This window comes from Arvicanthis niloticus, assembly GCF_011762505.2.
Source record: "Arvicanthis niloticus isolate mArvNil1 chromosome Y unlocalized genomic scaffold, mArvNil1.pat.X SUPER_Y_unloc_6, whole genome shotgun sequence".
NCBI classification, from domain to species: Eukaryota; Metazoa; Chordata; class Mammalia; order Rodentia; family Muridae; genus Arvicanthis; species Arvicanthis niloticus.
Genome location: NW_023045023.1, coordinates 399 through 21,064, shown reverse-complemented (window position 1 = coordinate 21,064; position 20,666 = coordinate 399). Strand labels below are relative to the sequence as shown.

At 42.2% G+C, this 20,666-nt stretch overlaps 1 long non-coding RNA gene, 10 other non-coding genes and 1 pseudogene across 11 annotated transcripts; all 12 read right to left on the bottom strand.

Annotated features, from left to right (window-relative positions):
• Positions 1–1,218: 1,218 nt before the first annotated feature.
• LOC117701385 (small nucleolar RNA SNORD115) lies at positions 1,219–1,295 on the bottom strand. The gene has a single exon (XR_004605723.1). It is a non-coding gene; the product is annotated as a small nucleolar RNA SNORD115 (small nucleolar RNA).
• Positions 1,296–2,826: 1,531 nt separating this feature from the next.
• LOC143433784 (uncharacterized) lies at positions 2,827–6,720 on the bottom strand. The gene is made up of 3 exons (XR_013070154.1): positions 6,669–6,720; positions 3,265–3,387; positions 2,827–2,894 (listed from the first exon to the last, which is right to left on the bottom strand). It is a non-coding gene; the product is annotated as an uncharacterized LOC143433784 (long non-coding RNA).
• Positions 3,133–3,209, bottom strand: LOC117701354 (small nucleolar RNA SNORD115). The gene has a single exon (XR_004605693.1). It is a non-coding gene; the product is annotated as a small nucleolar RNA SNORD115 (small nucleolar RNA).
• On the bottom strand, positions 5,043–5,119 carry LOC117701353 (small nucleolar RNA SNORD115). The gene has a single exon (XR_004605692.1). It is a non-coding gene; the product is annotated as a small nucleolar RNA SNORD115 (small nucleolar RNA).
• A 232-nt stretch (positions 6,721–6,952) lies between the features above and the next one.
• LOC117701352 (small nucleolar RNA SNORD115) lies at positions 6,953–7,029 on the bottom strand. The gene has a single exon (XR_004605691.1). It is a non-coding gene; the product is annotated as a small nucleolar RNA SNORD115 (small nucleolar RNA).
• Positions 7,030–8,865: 1,836 nt separating this feature from the next.
• LOC117701351 (small nucleolar RNA SNORD115) lies at positions 8,866–8,942 on the bottom strand. Its single transcript, XR_004605690.1, has one exon. It is a non-coding gene; the product is annotated as a small nucleolar RNA SNORD115 (small nucleolar RNA).
• Positions 8,943–10,779: 1,837 nt separating this feature from the next.
• Positions 10,780–10,856, bottom strand: LOC117701350 (small nucleolar RNA SNORD115). Its single transcript, XR_004605688.1, has one exon. It is a non-coding gene; the product is annotated as a small nucleolar RNA SNORD115 (small nucleolar RNA).
• Positions 10,857–12,690: 1,834 nt separating this feature from the next.
• LOC117701376 (small nucleolar RNA SNORD115) lies at positions 12,691–12,766 on the bottom strand. The gene has a single exon (XR_004605715.1). It is a non-coding gene; the product is annotated as a small nucleolar RNA SNORD115 (small nucleolar RNA).
• A 1,831-nt stretch (positions 12,767–14,597) lies between these two features.
• On the bottom strand, positions 14,598–14,674 carry LOC117701349 (small nucleolar RNA SNORD115). Its single transcript, XR_004605687.1, has one exon. It is a non-coding gene; the product is annotated as a small nucleolar RNA SNORD115 (small nucleolar RNA).
• A 1,834-nt stretch (positions 14,675–16,508) lies between these two features.
• Positions 16,509–16,585, bottom strand: LOC117701348 (small nucleolar RNA SNORD115). Its single transcript, XR_004605686.1, has one exon. It is a non-coding gene; the product is annotated as a small nucleolar RNA SNORD115 (small nucleolar RNA).
• A 1,828-nt stretch (positions 16,586–18,413) lies between these two features.
• Positions 18,414–18,490, bottom strand: LOC117701381 (small nucleolar RNA SNORD115). The gene has a single exon (XR_004605719.1). It is a non-coding gene; the product is annotated as a small nucleolar RNA SNORD115 (small nucleolar RNA).
• Positions 18,491–20,308: 1,818 nt separating this feature from the next.
• LOC117701382 (small nucleolar RNA SNORD115) lies at positions 20,309–20,381 on the bottom strand (annotated as a pseudogene).
• Between the last annotated feature and the right edge of the window lie 285 nt (positions 20,382–20,666).

The following is a 20,666-nucleotide window of genomic DNA, read 5'->3' as shown; positions in this document are numbered from 1 at the left end:
AAGGAAGTTGTGAGTTTCTCATTCTACCTTGAGGGGAAGGATCATTCACCTGCAAGGTCTAAACTGAATGTCTCAAGTCATTTTGAAACACATTTTCTTACATTCCGCAGTGTGTCAGAGGCAGAGTGGATAGTGACAAATGTTCTGCCATGGAAGCATATGTCTTAAGGCTTAATGTATTGCAGTACCATGATACTGAAAAGGTGACCCTAGTTCCTGAATCTAACATGAGGCAAGTTGACATTTAGCCCAGTGGTGTCAGGTTCCACAAGATAAGGCTTGACCTATGAAAAAATCCATGCCTGGCAAGTTTTATTTGAGGATGGTTGAGGGGTGAAGTTTAGCAAGAAGAGAATCCAATACTTGAAGGAATTTGGGAAGGAATTGTTTCCATTGCAACCCAGACAACTTCAACTAACACCCATATGTAAATTCCCTCTGGAATGAAGATTTTGGGAAAATTTGCTAGACCTTTTGTTCCCTTGTCAAGACATCATGTGGTGGTTGGCAATGGTGGATTTTTAGAGACTACTTTTGTCTCAGTAATCAAGGCTCTGTTTCTTGGTTCCCATGTCATCTTAAAGAGAGTCCTGAGAACAGGCTTGGAAGCCTCTGTTGAGATCCTGTAACTGCTCATGTGGTGAGCAAGGAAGATGCAGATTCCATGTTCAGCAGTTAGTTATCCTCTTATTGCATCAAGGGTGGCTCCTATTAATGGGGCTAGGAATAATCAGATTTTAAGAAAATTCCTGTACCCTCGTAAATGTATATGTCTACATGGTAGAACTTAACCCACAATCGAAAATCTTCCTGGCGTGTTTGGATTTATTGTTTAGCTATCCTTAAGCACTTGAGTTTGGCTGAGCCTCACACTGTAATACACAAAGGCACAAGCTATAGAGAAGGGAAGACATTAGCACAGATGATTCCACTTACCTGACATCTCTGATTGTTTTGGCTCCAAGAAGGCATGCCACATGACTGCAAAACACCAGAAAAGACAGGGGCATAAGCAATGTGGATGCCATGCAGATTGTACACAAGTTGAGTAAAAGACTTAGTGATTGTTAGTAAGCAGTGTTTCCCAGCAAAGGAGAACAAGGATTTTGAAAATTTCTCAGAAGGTGTCAAAGGACAAGGCCATTTGAGTACTTCAGGCAAGTCCCCCAAGAGGTGTCCAAAGACTTAAAGAACCTCCTGTAACCCTGTCCTCCTGGGCGGCCTCAGCGTACACCTACAGGCTTATTTGATGTCATCACCTCTCTTCATGACATTGGGTTGTCATCATTTGACCCAGGCTGGGAAAACACAGCCACTTATGATTATATATCACCCAGACCCAGTTCTTACCAGGCTCACCAACACTGCCTCCATGTTAGAAAAGGGCCCATGGAAATGGAGAGAGCTGCAGCATCCAATGGTCTTCCAAGGACTCAAGGGCAACCTTCTTTGTAAGCTTGAAAATTGACTTCTCTGTAGGAGGAAAGATCAAGATGTCAAGGCTCATGATTGCCCTTCTTTATTTCAAAATTTATGGAGAGAGAATTTGTGTAAGTACTCTCATTAATAAAGCCCATTTCCATACTCCAGTATCTCAGAATTCTTAAGAGTGTCAAGGGCACAGCTGATCATGAAGTATGTTCTCTCACAATTCCTATCTACAGCCACTTGTCTATGAAGAAGCCCCACCCCCAAAAGCTCTCTTGGCTAATTTGCTACAAAAAAACATGCAAAACACAAAGTAGCAACTTGTCCCAAGACAGGCTTAATTCTTTATCTAGAAAAAGCAGCCAGTGCATATATGCCTTTAACCTCAACTCTCTGGACGTGCCAACACTTTGCTCGAGCTCCTCAAGTTATTTTAAAAAGCACAGTATACAGACAACCTCACAGAGATTTTTAGAGTCTGTTTGAAGGAAGTTGTGAGTTTCTCATTCTACCTTGAGGGGAAGGATCATTCACCTGCAAGGTCTAAACTGAATGTCTCAAGTCATTTGAAACACATTTTCTTACATTCCTGCAGTGTGTCAGAGGCAGAGTGGATAGTGACAAATGTTCTGCCATGGAAGCATATGTCTTAAGGCTTAATGTATTGCAGTACCATGATACTGAAAAGGTGACCCTAGTTCCTGAATCTAACATGAGGCAAGTTGACATTTAGCCCAGTGGTGTCAGGTTCCACAAGATAAGGCTTGACCTATGAAAAAATCCATGCCTGGCAAGTTTTTATTTGAGGATGGTTGAGGGGTGAAGTTTAGCAAGAAGAGAATCCAATACTTTGAAGGAATTTGGAAGGAATTGTTTCCATTGCAACCCAGACAACTTCAACTAACACCCATATGTAAATTCCCTCTGGAATGAAGATTTTGGGAAAATTTGCTAGACTCTTTGTTCCCTTGTCAAGACATCATGTGGTGGTGGCAATGGTGGATTTTTAGAGACTACTTTTGTCTCAGTAATCAAGGCTCTGTTTCTTGGTTCCCATGTCATCTTAAAGAGAGTCCTGAGAACAGGCTTGGAAGCCTCTGTTGAGATCCTGTAACTGCTCATGTGGTGAGCAAGGAAGATGCAGATTCCATGTTCAGCAGTTAGTTATCCTCTTATTGCATCAAGGGTGGCTCCTATTAATGGGGCTAGGAATAATCAGATTTTAAGAAAATTCCTGTACCCTCGTAAATGTATATGTCTACATGGTAGAACTTAACCCACAATCGAAAATCTTCCTGGCGTGTTTGGATTTATTGTTTAGCTATCCTTAAGCACTTGAGTTTGGCTGAGCCTCACACTGTAATACACAAAGGCACAAGCTATAGAGAAGGGAAGACATTAGCACAGATGATTCCACTTACCTGACATCTCTGATTGTTTTGGCTCCAAGAAGGCATGCCACATGACTGCAAAACACCAGAAAAGACAGGGGCATAAGCAATGTGGATGCCATGCAGATTGTACACAAGTTGAGTAAAAGACTTAGTGATTGTTAGTAAGCAGTGTTTCCCAGCAAAGGAGAACAAGGATTTTGAAAATTTCTCAGAAGGTGTCAAAGGACAAGGCCATTTGAGTACTTCAGGCAAGTCCCCCAAGAGGTGTCCAAAGACTTAAAGAACCTCCTGTAACCCTGTCCTCCTGGGCGGGCCTCAGCGTACACCTACAGGCTTATTTTGATGTCATCACCTCTCTTCATGACATTGGGTTGTCATCATTGACCCAGGCTGGGAAAACACAGCCACTTATGATTATATATCACCAAGACCCAGTTCTTACCAGGCTCACCAACACTGCCTCCAGGTTAGAAAAGGGCCCATGGAAATGGAGAGAGCTGCAGCATCCAATGGTCTTCCAAGGACTCAAGGGCAACCTTCTTTGTAAGTTTGAAAATTGACTTCTCTGTAGGAGGAAAGATCAAGATGTCAAGGCTCATGATTGCCCTTCTTTATTTCAAAATTTATGGAGAGAGAATTTGTGTAAGTACTCTCATTAATAAAGCCCATTTCCATACTCCAGTATCTCAGAATTCTTAAGAGTGTCAAGGGCACAGCTGATCATGAAGTATGTTCTCTCACAATTCCTATCTACAGCCACTTGTCTATGAAGATGCCCCACCCCAAAGCTCTCTTGGCTAATTTGCTCCAAGAAACATGCAAAACACAAAGTAGCAACTTGTCCAAGACAGGCTTAATTCTTTATCTAGAAAAGCAGCCAGTGCATATATGCCTTTAACCTCAACTCTCTGGACCCTGCCAACACTTTGCTTGAGCTCCTCAAGTTATTTTAAAAAGCACAGTATACAGACAACCTCACAGAGATTTTAGAGTCTGTTTGAAGGAAGTTGTGAGTTTCTCATTCTACCTTGAGGGGAAGGATCATTCACCTGCAAGGTCTAAACTGAATGTCTCAAGTCATTTTGAAACACATTTTTCTTACATTCCGCAGTGTGTCAGAGGCAGAGTGGATAGTGACAAATGTTCTGCCATGGAAGCATATGTCTTAAGGCTTAATGTATTGCAGTACCATGATACTGAAAAGGTGACCCTAGTTCCTGAATCTAACATGAGGCAAGTTGACATTTAGCCCAGTGGTGTCAGGTTCCACAAGATAAGGCTTGACCTATGAAAAAATCCATGCCTGGCAAGTTTTATTTGAGGATGGTTGAGGGGTGAAGTTTAGCAAGAAGAGAATCCAATACTTTGAAGGAATTTGGGAAGGAATTGTTTCCATTGCAACCCAGACAACTTCAACTAACACCCATATGTAAATTCCCTCTGGAATGAAGATTTTGGGAAAATTTGCTAGACCTTTGTTCCCTTGTCAAGACATCATGTGGTGGTTGGCAATGGTGGATTTTTAGAGACTACTTTTGTCTCAGTAATCAAGGCTCTGTTTCTTGGTTCCCATGTCATCTTAAAGAGGAGTCCTGAGAACAGGCTTGGAAGCCTCTGTTGAGATCCTGTAACTGCTCATGTGGTGAGCAAGGAAGATGCAGATTCCATGTTCAGCAGTTAGTTATCCTCTTATTGCATCAAGGGTGGCTCCTATTAATGGGGCTAGGAATAATCAGATTTTAAGAAAATTCCTGTACCCTCGTAAATGTATATGTCTACATGGTAGAACTTAACCCACAATCGAAAATCTTCTGGCGTGTTTGGATTATTGTTTAGCTATCCTTAAGCACTTGAGTTTGGCTGAGCCTCACACTGTAATACACAAAGGCACAAGCTATAGAGAAGGGAAGACATTAGCACAGATGATTCCACTTACCTGACAATCTCTGATTGTTTTGGCTCCAAGAAGGCATGCCACATGACTGCAAAACACCAGAAAAGACAGGGCATAAGCAATGTGGATGCCATGCAGATTGTACACAAGTTGAGTAAAAGACCTTAGTGATTGTTAGTAAGCAGTGTTTCCCAGCAAAGGAGAACAAGGATTTTGAAAATTTCTCAGAAGGTGTCAAAGGACAAGGCCATTTGAGTACTTCAGGCAAGTCCCCCAAGAGGTGTCCAAAGACTTAAAGAACCTCCTGTAACCCTGTCCTCCTGGGCGGGCCTCAGCGTACACCTACAGGCTTATTTTGATGTCATCACCTCTCTTCATGACATTGGGTTGTCATCATTGACCCAGGCTGGGAAAACACAGCCACTTATGATTATATATCACCCAGACCCAGTTCTTACCAGGCTCACCAACACTGCCTCCATGTTAGAAAAGGGCCCATGGAAATGGAGAGAGCTGCAGCATCCAATGGTCTTCCAAGGACTCAAGGGCAACCTTCTTTGTAAGCTTGAAAATTGACTTCTCTGTAGGAGGAAAGATCAAGATGTCAAGGCTCATGATTGCCCTTCTTTATTCAAAATTTATGGAGAGAGAATTTGTGTAAGTACTCTCATTAATAAAGCCCATTTCCATACTCCAGTATCTCAGAATTCTTAAGAGTGTCAAGGGCACAGCTGATCATGAAGTATGTTCTCTCACAATTCCTATCTACAGCCACTTGTCTATGAAGATGCCCCACCCCCAAAAGCTCTCTTGGCTAATTTGCTCCAAGAAACATGCAAAACACAAAGTAGCAACTTGTCCCAAGACAGGCTTAATTCTTTATCTAGAAAAAGCAGCCAGTGCATATATGCCTTTAACCTCAACTCTCTGGACCTGCCAACACTATGCTTGAGCTCCTCAAGTTATTTTAAAAAGCACAGTATACAGACAACCTCACAGAGATTTTAGAGTCTGTTTGAAGGAAGTTGTGAGTTTCTCATTCTACCTTGAGGGGAAGGATCATTCACCTGCAAGGTCTAAACTGAATGTCTCAAGTCATTTTGAAACACATTTTCTTACATTCCGCAGTGTGTCAGAGGCAGAGTGGATAGTGACAAATGTTCTGCCATGGAAGCATATGTCTTAAGGCTTAATGTATTGCAGTACCATGATACTGAAAAGGTGACCCTAGTTCCTGAATCTAACATGAGGCAAGTTGACATTTAGCCCAGTGGTGTCAGGTTCCACAAGATAAGGCTTGACCTATGAAAAAATCCATGGCTGGCAAGTTTTATTTGAGGATGGTTGAGGGGTGAAGTTTAGCAAGAAGAGAATCCAATACTTTGAAGGAATTTGGGAAGGAATTGTTTCCATTGCAACCCAGAAAAGTTCAACTAACAACCATATGTAAATTCCCTCTGGAATGAAGATTTTGGGAAAATTTGCTAGACCTTTGTTCCCTTGTCAAGACATCATGTGGTGGTTGGCAATGGTGGATTTTTAGAGACTACTTTTGTCTCAGTAATCAAGGCTCTGTTTCTTGGTTCCCATGTCATCTTAAAGAGAGTCCTGAGAACAGGCTTGGAAGCCTCTGTTGAGATCCTGTAACTGCTCATGTGGTGAGCAAGGAAGATGCAGATTCCATGTCAGCAGTTAGTTATCCTCTTATTGCATCAAGGGTGGCTCCTATTAATGGGGCTAGGAATAATCAGATTTTAAGAAAATTCCTGTACCCTCGTAAATGTATATGTCTACATGGTAGAACTTAACCCACAATCGAAAATCTTCTGGCGTGTTTGGATTTATTGTTTAGCTATCCTTAAGCACTTGAGTTTGGCTGAGCCTCACACTGTAATACACAAAGGCACAAGCTATAGAGAAGGGAAGACATTAGCACAGATGATTCCACTTACCTGACATCTCTGATTGTTTTGGCTCCAAGAAGGCATGCCACATGACTGCAAAACACCAGAAAAGACAGGGGCATAAGCAATGTGGATGCCATGCAGATTGTACACAAGTTGAGTAAAAGACCTTAGTGATTGTTAGTAAGCAGTGTTTCCCAGCAAAGGAGAACAAGGATTTTGAAAATTTCTCAGAAGGTGTCAAAGGACAAGGCCATTTGAGTACTTCAGGCAAGTCCCCCAAGAGGTGTCCAAAGACTTAAAGAACCTCCTGTAACCCTGTCCTCCTGGGCGGGCCTCAGCGTACACCTACAGGCTTATTTTGATGTCATCACCTCTCTTCATGACATTGGGTTGTCATCATTGACCCAGGCTGGGAAAACACAGCCACTTATGATTATATATCACCCAGACCCAGTTCTTACCAGGCTCACCAACACTGCCTCCATGTTAGAAAAGGGCCCATGGAAATGGAGAGAGCTGCAGCATCCAATGGTCTTCCAAGGACTCAAGGGCAACCTTCTTTGTAAGCTTGAAAATTGACTTCTCTGTAGGAGGAAAGATCAAGATGTCAAGGCTCATGATTGCCCTTCTTTATTTCAAAATTTATGGAGAGAGAATTTGGTGTAAGTACTCTCATTAATAAAGCCCATTTCCATACTCCAGTATCTCAGAATTCTTAAGAGTGTCAAGGGCACAGCTGATCATGAAGTATGTTCTCTCACAATTCCTATCTACAGCCACTTGTCTATGAAGATGCCCCACCCCCAAAAGCTCTCTTGGCTAATTTGCTCCAAGAAACATGCAAAACACAAAGTAGCAACTTGTCCCAAGACAGGCTTAATTCTTTATCTAGAAAAGCAGCCAGTGCATATATGCCTTTAACCTCAACTCTCTGGACCTGCCAACACTATGCTTGAGCTCCTCAAGTTATTTTAAAAAGCACAGTATACAGACAACCTCACAGAGATTTTAGAGTCTGTTTGAAGGAAGTTGTGAGTTTCACATTCTACCCTTGAGGGGAAGGATCATTCACCTGCAAGGTCCTAAACTGAATGTCTCAAGTCATTTTGAAACACATTTTCTTACATTCCGCAGTGTGTCAGAGGCAGAGTGGATAGTGACAAATGTTCTGCCATGGAAGCATATGTCTTAAGGCTTAATGTATTGCAGTACCATGATACTGAAAAGGTGACCCTAGTTCCTGAATCTAACATGAGGCAAGTTGACATTTAGCCCAGTGGTGTCAGGTTCCACAAGATAAGGCTTGACCTATGAAAAATCCATGCCTGGCAAGTTTTATTTGAGGATGGTTGAGGGGTGAAGTTTAGCAAGAAGAGAATCCAATACTTTGAAGGAATTTGGGAAGGAATTGTTTCCATTGCAACCCAGACAACTTCAACTAACACCCATATGTAAATTCCCTCTGGAATGAAGATTTTGGGAAAATTTGCTAGACCTTTGGTCCCTTGTCAAGACATCATGTGGTGGTTGGCAATGGTGGATTTTTTAGAGACTACTTTTGTCTCAGTAATCAAGGCTCTGTTCTTGGTTCCCATGTCATCTTAAAGAGAGTCCTGAGAACAGGCTTGGAAGCCTCTGTTGAGATCCTGTAACTGCTCATGTGGTGAGCAAGGAAGATGCAGATTCCATGTTCAGCAGTTAGTTATCCTCTTATTGCATCAAGGGTGGCTCCTATTAATGGGGCTAGGAATAATCAGATTTTAAGAAAATTCCTGTACCCTCGTAAATGTATATGTCTACATGGTAGAACTTAACCCACAATCGAAAATCTTCTGGCGTGTTTGGATTTATTGTTTAGCTATCCTTAAGCACTTGAGTTTGGCTGAGCCTCACACTGTAATACACAAAGGCACAAGCTATAGAGAAGGGAAGACATTAGCACAGATGATTCCACTTTACCTGACATCTCTGATTGTTTTGGCTCCAAGAAGGCATGCCACATGACTGCAAAACACCAGAAAAGACAGGGGCATAAGCAATGTGGATGCCATGCAGATTGTACACAAGTTGAGTAAAAGACTTAGTGATTGTTAGTAAGCAGTGTTTCCCAGCAAAGGAGAACAAGGATTTTGAAAATTTCTCAGAAGGTGTCAAAGGACAAGGCCATTTGAGTACTTCAGGCAAGTCCCCCAAGAGGTGTCCAAAGACTTAAAGAACCTCCTGTAACCCTGTCCTCCTGGGCGGGCCTCAGCGTACACCTACAGGCTTATTTTGATGTCATCACCTCTCTTCATGACATTGGGTTGTCATCATTGACCCAGGCTGGGAAAACACAGCCACTTATGATTATATATCACCCAGACCCAGTTCTTACCAGGCTCACCAACACTGCCTCCATGTTAGAAAAGGGCCCATGGAAATGGAGAGAGCTGCAGCATCCAATGGTCTTCCAAGGACTCAAGGGCAACCTTCTTTGTAAGCTTGAAAATTGACTTCTCTGTAGGAGGAAAGATCAAGATGTCAAGGCTCATGATTGCCCTTCTTTATTTCAAATTTATGGAGAGAGAATTTGTGTAAGTACTCTCATTAATAAAGCCCATTTCCATACTCCAGTATCTCAGAATTCTTAAGAGTGTCAAGGGCACAGCTGATCATGAAGTATGTTCTCTCACAATTCCTATCTACAGCCCACTTGTCTATGAATATGCCCCACCCCCAAAAGCTCTCTTGGCTAATTTGCTCCAAGAAACATGCAAAACACAAAGTAGCAACTTGTCCCAAGACAGGCTTAATTCTTTATCTAGAAAAAGCAGCCAGTGCATATATGCCTTTAACCTCAACTCTCTGGACCTGCCAACACTATTGCTTGAGCTCCTCAAGTTATTTTAAAAAGCACAGTATACAGACAACCTCACAGAGATTTTAGAGTCTGTTTGAAGGAAGTTGTGAGTTTCTCATTCTACCTTGAGGGGAAGGATCATTCACCTGCAAGGTCTAAACTGAATGTCTCAAGTCATTTTGAAACACATTTTCTTACATTCCGCAGTGTGTCAGAGGCAGAGTGGATAGTGACAAATGTTCTGCCATGGAAGCATATGTCTTAAGGCTTAATGTATTGCAGTACCATGATACTGAAAAGGTGACCCTAGTTCCTGAATCTAACATGAGGCAAGTTGACATTTTAGCCCAGTGGTGTCAGGTTCCACAAGATAAGGCTTGACCTATGAAAAAATCCATGCCTGGCAAGTTTTTATTTGAGGATGGTTGAGGGGTGAAGTTTAGCAAGAAGAGAATCCAATACTTTGAAGGAATTTGGGAAGGAATTGTTTTCCATTGCAACCCAGACAACTTCAACTAACACCCATATGTAAATTCCCTCTGGAATGAAGATTTTGGGAAAATTTGCTAGACCTTTGTTCCCTTGTCAAGAAATCATGTGGTGGTTGGCAATGGTGGATTTTTAGAGACTACTTTTGTCTCAGTAATCAAGGCTCTGTTTCTTGGTTCCCATGTCATCTTAAAGAGAGTCCTGAGAACAGGCTTGGAAGCCTCTGTTGAGATCCTGTAACTGCTCATGTGGTGAGCAAGGAAGATGCAGATTCCATGTTCAGCAGTTAGTTATCCTCTTATTGCATCAAGGGTGGCTCCTATTAATGGGGCTAGGAATAATCAGATTTTAAGAAAATTCCTGTACCCTCGTAAATGTATATGTCTACATGGTAGAACTTAACCCACAATCGAAAATCTTCTGGCGTGTTTGGATTTATTGTTTAGCTATCCTTAAGCACTTGAGTTTTGGCTGAGCCTCACACTGTAATACACAAAGGCACAAGCTATAGAGAAGGGAAGACATTAGCACAGATGATTCCACTTACCTGACATCTCTGATTGTTTTGGCTCAAGAAGGCATGCCACATGACTGCAAAACACCAGAAAAGACAGGGGCATAAGCAATGTGGATGCCATGCAGATTGTACACAAGTTGAGTAAAAGACTAGTGATTGTTAGTAAGCAGTGTTTCCCAGCAAAGGAGAACAAGGATTTTGAAAATTTCTCAGAAGGTGTCAAAGGACAAGGCCATTTGAGTACTTCAGGCAAGTCCCCCAAGAGGTTTCCAAAGACTTAAAGAACCTCCTGTAACCCTGTCCTCCTGGGCGGGCCTCAGCGTACACCTACAGGCTTATTTTGATGTCATCACCTCTCTTCATGACATTGGGTTGTCATCATTGACCCAGGCTGGGAAAACACAGCCACTTATGATTATATATCACCCAGACCCCAGTTCTTACCAGGCTCACCAACACTGCCTCCATGTTAGAAAAGGGCCCATGGAAATGGAGAGAGCTGCAGCATCCAATGGTCTTCCAAGGACTCAAGGGCAACCTTCTTTGTAAGCTTGAAAATTGACTTCTCTGTAGGAGGAAAGATCAAGATGTCAAGGCTCATGATTGCCCTTCTTATTTCAAAATTTATGGAGAGAGAATTTGTGTAAGTACTCTCATTAATAAAGCCCATTTCCATACTCCAGTATCTCAGAATTCTTAAGAGTGTCAAGGGCACAGCTGATCATGAAGTATGTTCTCTCACAATTCCTATCTACAGCCACTTGTCTATGAAGATGCCCCACCCCCAAAGCTCTCTTGGCTAATTTGCTCCAAGAAACATGCAAAACACAAAGTAGCAACTTGTCCCAAGACAGGCTTAATTCTTTATCTAGAAAAAAGCAGCCAGTGCATATATGCCTTTAACCTCAACTCTCTGGACCTGCCAACACTATGCTTGAGCTCCTCAAGTTATTTTAAAAAGCACAGTATACAGACAACCTCACAGAGATTTTAGAGTCTGTTTGAAGGAAGTTGTGAGTTTTCTCATTCTACCTTGAGGGGAAGGATCATTTCACCTGCAAGGTCTAAACTGAATGTCTCAAGTCATTTTATGAAACACATTTTCTTACATCCGCAGTGTGTCAGAGGCAGAGTGGATAGTGACAAATGTTCTGCCATGAAGCATATGTCTTAAGGCTTAATGTATTGCAGTACCATGATACTGAAAAGGTGACCCTAGTTCCTGAATCTAACATGAGGCAAGTTGACATTTAGCCCAGTGGTGTCAGGTTCCACAAGATAAGGCTTGACCTATGAAAAAATCCATGCCTGGCAAGTTTATTTGAGGATGGTTGAGGGGTGAAGTTAGCAAGAAGAGAATCCAATACTTTGAAGGAATTGGGAAGGAATTGTTTCCATTGCAACCCAGACAACTTCAACTAACACCCATATGTAAATTCCTCTGGAATGAAGATTTTTGGGAAAATTTGCTAGACCTTTGTTCCCTTTGTCAAGACATCATGTGGGTGGTTGGCAATGGTGGATTTTTTAGAGACTACTTTTTGTCTCAGTAATCAAGGCTCTGTTCTTGGTTCCCATGTCATCTTAAAGAGAGTCCTGAGAACAGGCTTGGAAGCCTCTGTTGAGATCCTGTAACTGCCTCATGTGGTGAGCAAGGAAGATGCAGATTCCATGTTCAGCAGTTAGTTATCCTCTTATTGCATCAAGGGTGGCTCCTATTAATGGGCTAGGAATAATCAGATTTTAAGAAAATTCCTGTACCCTCGTAAATGTATATGTCTACATGGTAGAACTTAACCCACAATCGAAATCTTCTGGCGTGTTTGGATTTATTGTTTAGCTATCCTTAAGCACTTGAGTTTGGCTGAGCCTCACACTGTAATACACAAAGGCACAAGCTATAGAGAAGGGAAGACATTAGCACAGATGATTCCACTTACCTGACATCTCTGATTGTTTTGGCTCCAAGAAGGCATGCCACCATGACTGCAAAACACCAGAAAGACAGGGGCATAAGCAATGTGGATGCCATGCAGATTGTACACAAGTTGAGTAAAAGACTTAGTGATTGTTAGTAAGCAGTGTTTCCCAGCAAAGGAGAACAAGGATTTTGAAAATTTCTCAGAAGGTGTCAAAGGACAAGGCCATTTGAGTACTTCAGGCAAGTCCCCCAAGAGGTGTCCAAAGACTTAAGAACCTCCTGTAACCCTGTCCTCCTGGGCGGGCCTCAGCGTACACCTACAGGCTTATTTTGATGTCATCACCTCTCTTCATGACATGGGTTGTCATCATTGACCCAGGCTGGGAAAACACAGCCCACTTATGATAATATCACCCAGACCCAGTTCTTACCAGGCTCACCAAACACTGCCTCCATGTTAGAAAAGGGCCCATGGAAATGGAGAGAGCTGCAGCATCCAATGGTCTTCCAAGGACTCAAGGGCAACCTTCTTTGTAAGCTTGAAATTGACTTCTCTGTAGGAGGAAAGATCAAGATGTCAAGGCTCATGATTGCCCTTCTTTATTTCAAAATTTATGGAGAGAGAATTTGTTGTAAGTACTCTCATTAATAAAGCCCATTTCCATACTCCAGTATCTCAGAATTCTTAAGAGTGTCAAGGGCACAGCTGATCATGAAGCTATGTTCTCTCACAATTCCTATCTACAGCCACTTGTCTATGAAGATGCCCCACCCCCAAAAGCTCTCTTGGCTAATTTGCTCCAAGAAACATGCAAAACACAAAGTAGCAACTTGTCCCAAGACAGGCTTAATTCTTTATCTAGAAAAAGCAGCCAGTGCATATATGCCTTTAACCTCAACTCTCTGGACCTGCCAACACTATGCTTGAGCTCCTCAAGTTATTTTAAAAAGCACAGTATACAGACAACCTCACAGAGATTTTAGAGTCTGTTAAAGGAAGTTGTGAGTTTCTCATTCTACCTTGAGGGGAAGGATCATTCACCTGCAAGGTCTAAACTGAATGTCTCAAGTCATTTTTGAAACACATTTTCTTACATTCCGCAGTGTGTCAGAGGCAGAGTGGATAGTGACAAATGTTCTGCCATGGAAGCATATGTCTTAAGGCTTAAGTATTGCAGTATCATGGTACTGAAAAAGGTGACCCTAGTTCCTGAATCTAACATGAGGCAAGTTGACATTTAGCCCAGTGGTGTCAGGTTCCACAAGATAAGGCTTGACCTATGAAAAAATCCATGCCTGGCAAGTTTTATTTGAGGATGGTTGAGGGGTGAAGTTTAGCAAGAAGAGAATCCAATACTTTGAAGGAATTTGGGAAGGAATTGTTTCCATTGCAACCCAGACAACTTCAACTAACACCCATATGTAAATTCCCTCTGGAATGAAGATTTTGGGAAAATTTGCTAGACCTTTGTTCCCTTGTCAAGACATCATGTGGTGGTTGGCAATGGTGGATTTTTAGAGACTACTTTTGTCTCAGTAATCAAGGCTCTGTTTCTTGGTTCCCATGTCATCTTAAAGAGAGTCCTGAGAACAGGCTTGGAAGCCTCTGTTGAGATCCTGTAACTGCTCATGTGGTGAGCAAGGAAGATGCAGATTCCATGTTCAGCAGTTAGTTATCCTCTTATTGCATCAAGGGTGGCTCCTATTAATGGGGCTAGGAATAATCAGATTTTAAGAAAATTCCTGTACCCTCGTAAATGTATATGTCTACATGGTAGAACTTAACCCACAATCGAAATCTTCTGGCGTGTTTGGATTTATTGTTTAGCTATCCTAAGCACTTGAGTTTGGCTGAGCCTCACACTGTAATACACAAAGGGCACAAGCTATAGAGAAGGGAAGACATTAGCACAGATGATTCCACTTACTGACATCTCTGACTTGTTTGGCTCAAGAAGGCATGCCACATGACTGCAAAACACCAGAAAAGACAGGGGCATAAGCAATGTGGATGCCATGCAGATTGTACACAAGTTGAGTAAAAGACTAGTGATTGTTAGTAAGCAGTGTTTCCAGCAAAGGAGAACAAGGATTTTGAAAATTTCTCAGAAGGTGTCAAAGGACAAGGCCATTTGAGTACTTCAGGCAAGTCCCCCAAGAGGTGTCCAAAGACCTTAAAGAACCTCCTGTAACCCTGTCCTCCTGGGCGGGCCTCAGCGTACACCTACAGGCTTATTTTGATGTCATCACCTCTCTTCATGACATTGGGTTGTCATCATTGACCCAGGCTGGGAAAACACAGCCACTTATGATCTATATCACCCAGACCCAGTTCTTACCAGGCTCACCAACACTGCCTCCATGTTAGAAAAGGGCCCATGGAAATGGAGAGAGCTGCAGCATCCAATGGTCTCCAAGGACTCAAGGGCAACCTTCTTTGTAAGCTTTGAAAATGACTTCTCTGTAGGAGGAAAGATCAGATGTCAAGGCTCATGATTGCCCTTCTTTATTTTCAAAATTTATGGAGAGAGAATTTGTGTAAGTACTCTCATTAATAAAGCCCATTTCCATACTCCAGTATCTCAGAATTCTTAAGAGTGTCAAGGGCACAGCTGATCATGAAGTATGTTTCTCTCACAATTCCTATCTACAGCCACTTGTCTATGAAGATGCCCCACCCCCAAAAGCTCTCTTGGCTAATTTGCTCCAAGAAACATGCAAAACACAAAGTAGCAACTTGTCCCAAGACAGGCTTAATTCTTTATCTAGAAAAAGCAGCCAGTGCATATATGCCTTTAACCTCAACTCTCTGGACCTGCCAACACTATGCTTGAGCTCCTCAAGTTATTTTAAAGGCACAGTATACAGACAACCTCACAGAGATTTTAGAGTCTGTTTGAAGGAAGTTGTGAGTTTCTCATTCTACCTTGAGGGGAAGGATCATTCACCTGCAAGGTCTAAACTGAATGTCTCAAGTCATTTTGAAACACATTTTCTTACATTCCGCAGTGTGTCAGGCGGCAGAGGGATAGTGACAAATGTTCTGCCATGGAAGCATATGTCTTAAGGCTTAATGTATTGCAGTACCATGATACTGAAAAGGTGACCCTAGTTCCTGAATCTAACATGAGGCAAGTTGACATTTAGCCCAGTGGTGTCAGGTTCCACAAGATAAGGCTTGACCTATGAAAAAATCCATGCCTGGCAAGTTTTATTTGAGGATGGTTGAGGGGTGAAGTTTAGCAAGAAGAGAATCCAATACTTGAAGGAATTTGGGAAGGAATTGTTTCCATTGCAACCCAGACAACTTCAACTAACACCCATATGTAAATTCCCTCTGGAATGAAGATTTTTGGGAAAATTTGCTAGACCTTTGTTCCCTTGTCAAGACATCATGTGGTGGTTGGCAATGGGGATTTTTAGAGACTACTTTTGTCTCAGTAATCAAGGCTCTGTTTCTTGGTTCCCATGTCATCCTTAAAGAGAGTCCTGAGAACAGGCTTGGAAGCCTCTGTTGAGATCCTGTAACTGCTCATGTGGTGAGCAAGGAAGATGCAGATTCCATGTTCAGCAGTTAGTTATCCTCTTTATTGCATCAAGGGTGGCTCCTATTAATGGGGCTAGGAATAATCAGATTTTAAGAAAATCCTGTACCCTCGTAAATGTATATGTCTACATGGTAGAACTTAACCCACAATCGAAAATCTTCTGGCGTGTTTGGATTTATTGTTTAGCTATCCTTAAGCACTTGGAGTTTGGCTGAGCCTCACACTGTAATACACAAAGGCAACAAGCTATAGAGAAGGGAAGACATATTAGCACAGATGATTCCACTTACCTGACATCTCTGATTGTTTTGGCTCCAAGAAGGCATGCCACATGACTGCAAAACACCAGAAAAGACAGGGGCATAAGCAATGTGGATGCCATGCAGATTGTACACAAGTGAGTAAAAGACTTAGTGATTGTTAGTAAGCAGTGTTTCCCAGCAAAGGAGAACAAGGATTTTGAAAATTTCTCAGAAGGTGTCAAAGGACAAGGCCATTTGTGTACTTCAGGCAAGTCCCCCAAGAGGTGTCCAAAGACTTAAAGAACCTCCTGTAACCCTGTCTCCTGGGCGGGCCTCAGCGTACACCTACAGGCTTATTTTGATGTCATCACCTCTCTTCATGACATTGGGTTGTCATCATTGACCCAGGCTGGGAAAACACAGCCACTTATGATTATATATCACCCAGACCCAGTTCTTACCAGGCTCACCAACACTGCCTCCATGTTAGAAAAGGGCCCATGGAAATGGAGAGAGCTGCAGCATCCAATGGTCTTCCAAGGACTCAAGGGCAACCTTATTAGTAAGTTTGAAAATTGACTTCGCTGTAGGAGGAAAAATCAAGATGTCAAGGCTCATGATTGACCTTCTTTATTTGAAAATTTATGGAGAGAGTATTTGTGTAAGTACTCTCATTAATAAAGTCCATTTCCATACTCCAGTATCTCAGAATTCTTAAGAGTGTCAAGGGCACAGCTGATCATGAAGTATGTTCTCTCACAATTCCTATCAACAGCCACTTGTCTATGAAGAAGCCCCACCCCCAAAAGCTCTCTTGGCTAATTTGCTACAAGAAACATGGAAAACACAAAGTAGCAACTTGTCCCAAGACAGGCTTAATTCTTATCTAGAAAAAGCAGCCAGTGCATATATGCCTTTAACCTCAACTCTGGACGTGCCAACACTTTGCTCGAGCTCCTCAAGTTATTTAAAAAGCACAGTATACAGACAACCTCACAGAGATTTTAGAGTCTGTTTGAAGGAAGTTGTGAGTTTCTCATTCTACCTTGAGGGGAAGGATCATCACCTGCAAGGTCTAAACTGAATGTCTCAAGTCATTTTGAAACACATTTTCTTACATTCGCAGTGTGTCAGAGGCAGAGTGGATAGTGACAAATGTTCTGCCATGGAAGCATATGTCTTAAGGCTTAATGTATTGCAGTACCATGATACTGAAAAGGTGACCCTAGTTCCTGAATCTAACATGAGGCAAGTTGACATTTAGCCCAGTGGTGTCAGGTTCCACAAGATAAGGCTTGCTGACCTATGAAAAAATCCATGCCTGGCAAGTTTTATTTGAGGATGGTTGAGGGGTGTGAAGTTTAGCAAGAAGAGAATCCAATACTTGAAGGAATTTGGGAAGGAATTGTTTCCATTGCAACCCAGACAACTTCAACTAACACCCATATGTAAATTCCCTCTGGAATGAAGATTTTGGGAAAATTTGCTAGACTTTTGTTCCCTTGTCAAGACATCATGTGGTGGTTGGCAATGGTGGATTTTTATAGACTACTTTTGTCTCAGTAATCAAGGCTCTGTTTCTTGGTTCCCATGTCATCTTAAAGAGAGTCCTGAGAACAGGCTTGGAAGCCTCTGTTGAGATCCTGTAACTGCTCATGTGGTGAGCAAGGAAGATGCAGATACCATGTCAGCAGTTAGTTATCCTCTTATTGCATCAAGGGTGGCTCCTATTAATGGGGCTAGGAATAATCAGATTTAAGAAAATTCCTGTACCTCGTAAATGTATATGTCTACATGGTAGAACTTAACCCACAATCGAAAATCTTCTGGCGTGTTTGGATTTATTGTTTAGCTATCCTTAAGCACTTGAGTTTGGCTGAGCCTCACACTGTAATACACAAAGGCACAAGCTATAGAGAAGGGAAGACATTAGCACAGATGATTCCACTTACCTGACATCTCTGATTGTTTTGGCTCCAAGAAGGCATGCCACATGACTGCAAAACACCAGAAAAGACAGGGGCATAAGCAATGTGGATGCCATGCAGATTGTACACAAGTTGAGTAAAAGACTTAGTGATTGTTAGTAAGCAGTGTTTCCCAGCAAAGGAGAACAAGGATTTTGAAAATTTCTCAGAAGGTGTCAAAGGACAAGGCCATTTGAGTACTTCAGGCAAGTCCCCAAGAGGTGTCCAAAGACTTAAAGAACCTCCTGTAACCCTGTCCTCCTGGGCGGGCCTCAGCGTACACCTACAGGCTTATTTTGATGTCATCACCTCTCTTCATGACATTGGGTTGTCATCATTGACCAGGCTGGGAAAACACAGCCACTTATGATTATATATCACCCAGACCCAGTTCTTACCAGGCTCACCAACACTGCCTCCATGTTAGAAAAGGGCCCATGGAAATGGAGAGAGCTGCAGCATCCAATGGTCTTCCAAGGACTCAAGGGCAACTTCTTTGTAAGCTGAAAATGACTCTGTAGGAGGAAAGATCAAGATGTCAAGGCTCATGATTGCCCTTCTTTATTTCAAAATTTATGGAGAGAGAATTTGTGTAAGTACTCTCATTAATAAAGCCCATTTCCATACTCCAGTATCTCAGAATTCTTAAGAGTGTCAAGGGCACAGCTGATCATGAAGTATGTTCTCTCACAATTCCTATCTACAGCCACTTGTCTATGAAGAAGCCCCACCCCCAAAAGCTCTCTTGGCTAATTTGCTACAAAAAACATGGAAAACACAAAGTAGCAACTTGTCCCAAGACAGGCTTAATTCTTTATCTAGAAAAAGCAGCCAGTGCATATATGCCTTTAACCTCAACTCTCTGGACGTGCCAACACTTTGCTCGAGCTCCTCAAGTTATTTTAAAAAGCACAGTATACAGACAACCTCACAGAGATTTTAGAGTCTGTTTGAAGGAAGTTGTGAGTTTCTCATTCTACCTTGAGGGGAAGGATCATTCACCTGCAAGGTCTAAACTGAATGTCTCAAGTCATTTTGAAACACATTTTCTTACATTCCGCAGTGTGTCAGAGGCAGAGTGGATAGTGACAAATGTTCTGCCATGGAAGCATATGTCTTAAGGCTAATGTATTGCAGTACCATGATACTGAAAAGGTGACCTAGTTCCTGAATCTAACATGAGGCAAGTTGACATTTAGCCCAGTGGTGTCAGGTTCCACAAGATAAGGCTTGACCTATGAAAAAATCCATGCCTGGCAAGTTTTATTTGAGGATGGTTGAGGGGGTGAAGTTTAGCAAGAAGAGAATCCAATACTTTGAAGGAATTTGGGAAGGAATTGTTTCCATTGCAACCCAGACAACTTCAACTAACACCCATATGTAAATTCCCTCTGGAATGAAGATTTTGGGAAAATTTGCTAGACTTTGTTCCCTTGTCAAGACATCATGTGGTGGTTGGCATGGTGGATTTTATAGAGACTACTTTTGTCTCAGTAATCAAGGCTCTGTTTCTTGGTTCCCATGTCATCTTAAAGAGAGTCCTGAGAACAGGCTGGAAGCCTCTGTTGAGATCCTGTAACTGCTCATGTGGTGAGCAAGGAAGATGCAGATACCATGTTCAGCAGTTAGTTATCCTCTTATTGCATCAAGGGTGGCTCCTATTAATGGGGCTAGGAATAATCAGATTTTAAGAAAATTCTGTACCCTCGTAAATGTATATGTCTACATGGTAGAACTTAACCCACAATCGAAAATCTTCTGTGTGTTTGGATTTATTGTTTAGCTATCCTTAAGCACTTGAGTTTGGCTGAGCCTCACACTGTAATACACAAAGGCACAAGCTATAGAGAAGGGAAGACATTAGCACAGATGATTCCACTTACCTGACATCTTGATTGTTTTGGCTCCAAGAAGGCATGCCACATGACTGCAAAACACCAGAAAAGACAGGGGCATAAGCAATGTGGATGCCATGCAGATTGTACACAAGTTGAGTAAAAGACTTAGGATTGTTAGTAAGCAGTGTTTCCCAGCAAAGGAGAACAAGGATTTGAAAATTCTCAGAAGGTGTCAAAGGACAAGGCCATTTGAGTACTCAGGCAAGTCCCCCAAGAGGTGTCCAAAGACTTAAAGAAACCTCCTGTAACCCTGTCCTCCTGGGCGGGCCTCAGCGTAACCTACGAGATTTTGATGTCATCACCTCTCTTCATGACATTGGGTTGTCATCATTGACCAGGCTGGGAAAACACAGCCACTATGATTATAATCACCAGACCCAGTTCTACCAGGCTCACAACACTGCCTCCATGTTAGAAAAGGCCATGGAAATGGAGAGAGCTGCAGCATCCAATGGCTTCCAAGGACTCAAGGGCAACTTCTTTGTAAGCTTGAAAATTGATTCTCTGTAGGAGGAAAGATCAAGATGTCAAGGCTCATGATTGCCCTTCTTATTTCAAATTTATGGAGAGAGAATTGTGGTAAGTACTCTCATTAATAAAGGCCATTCCAACATCCAGTATC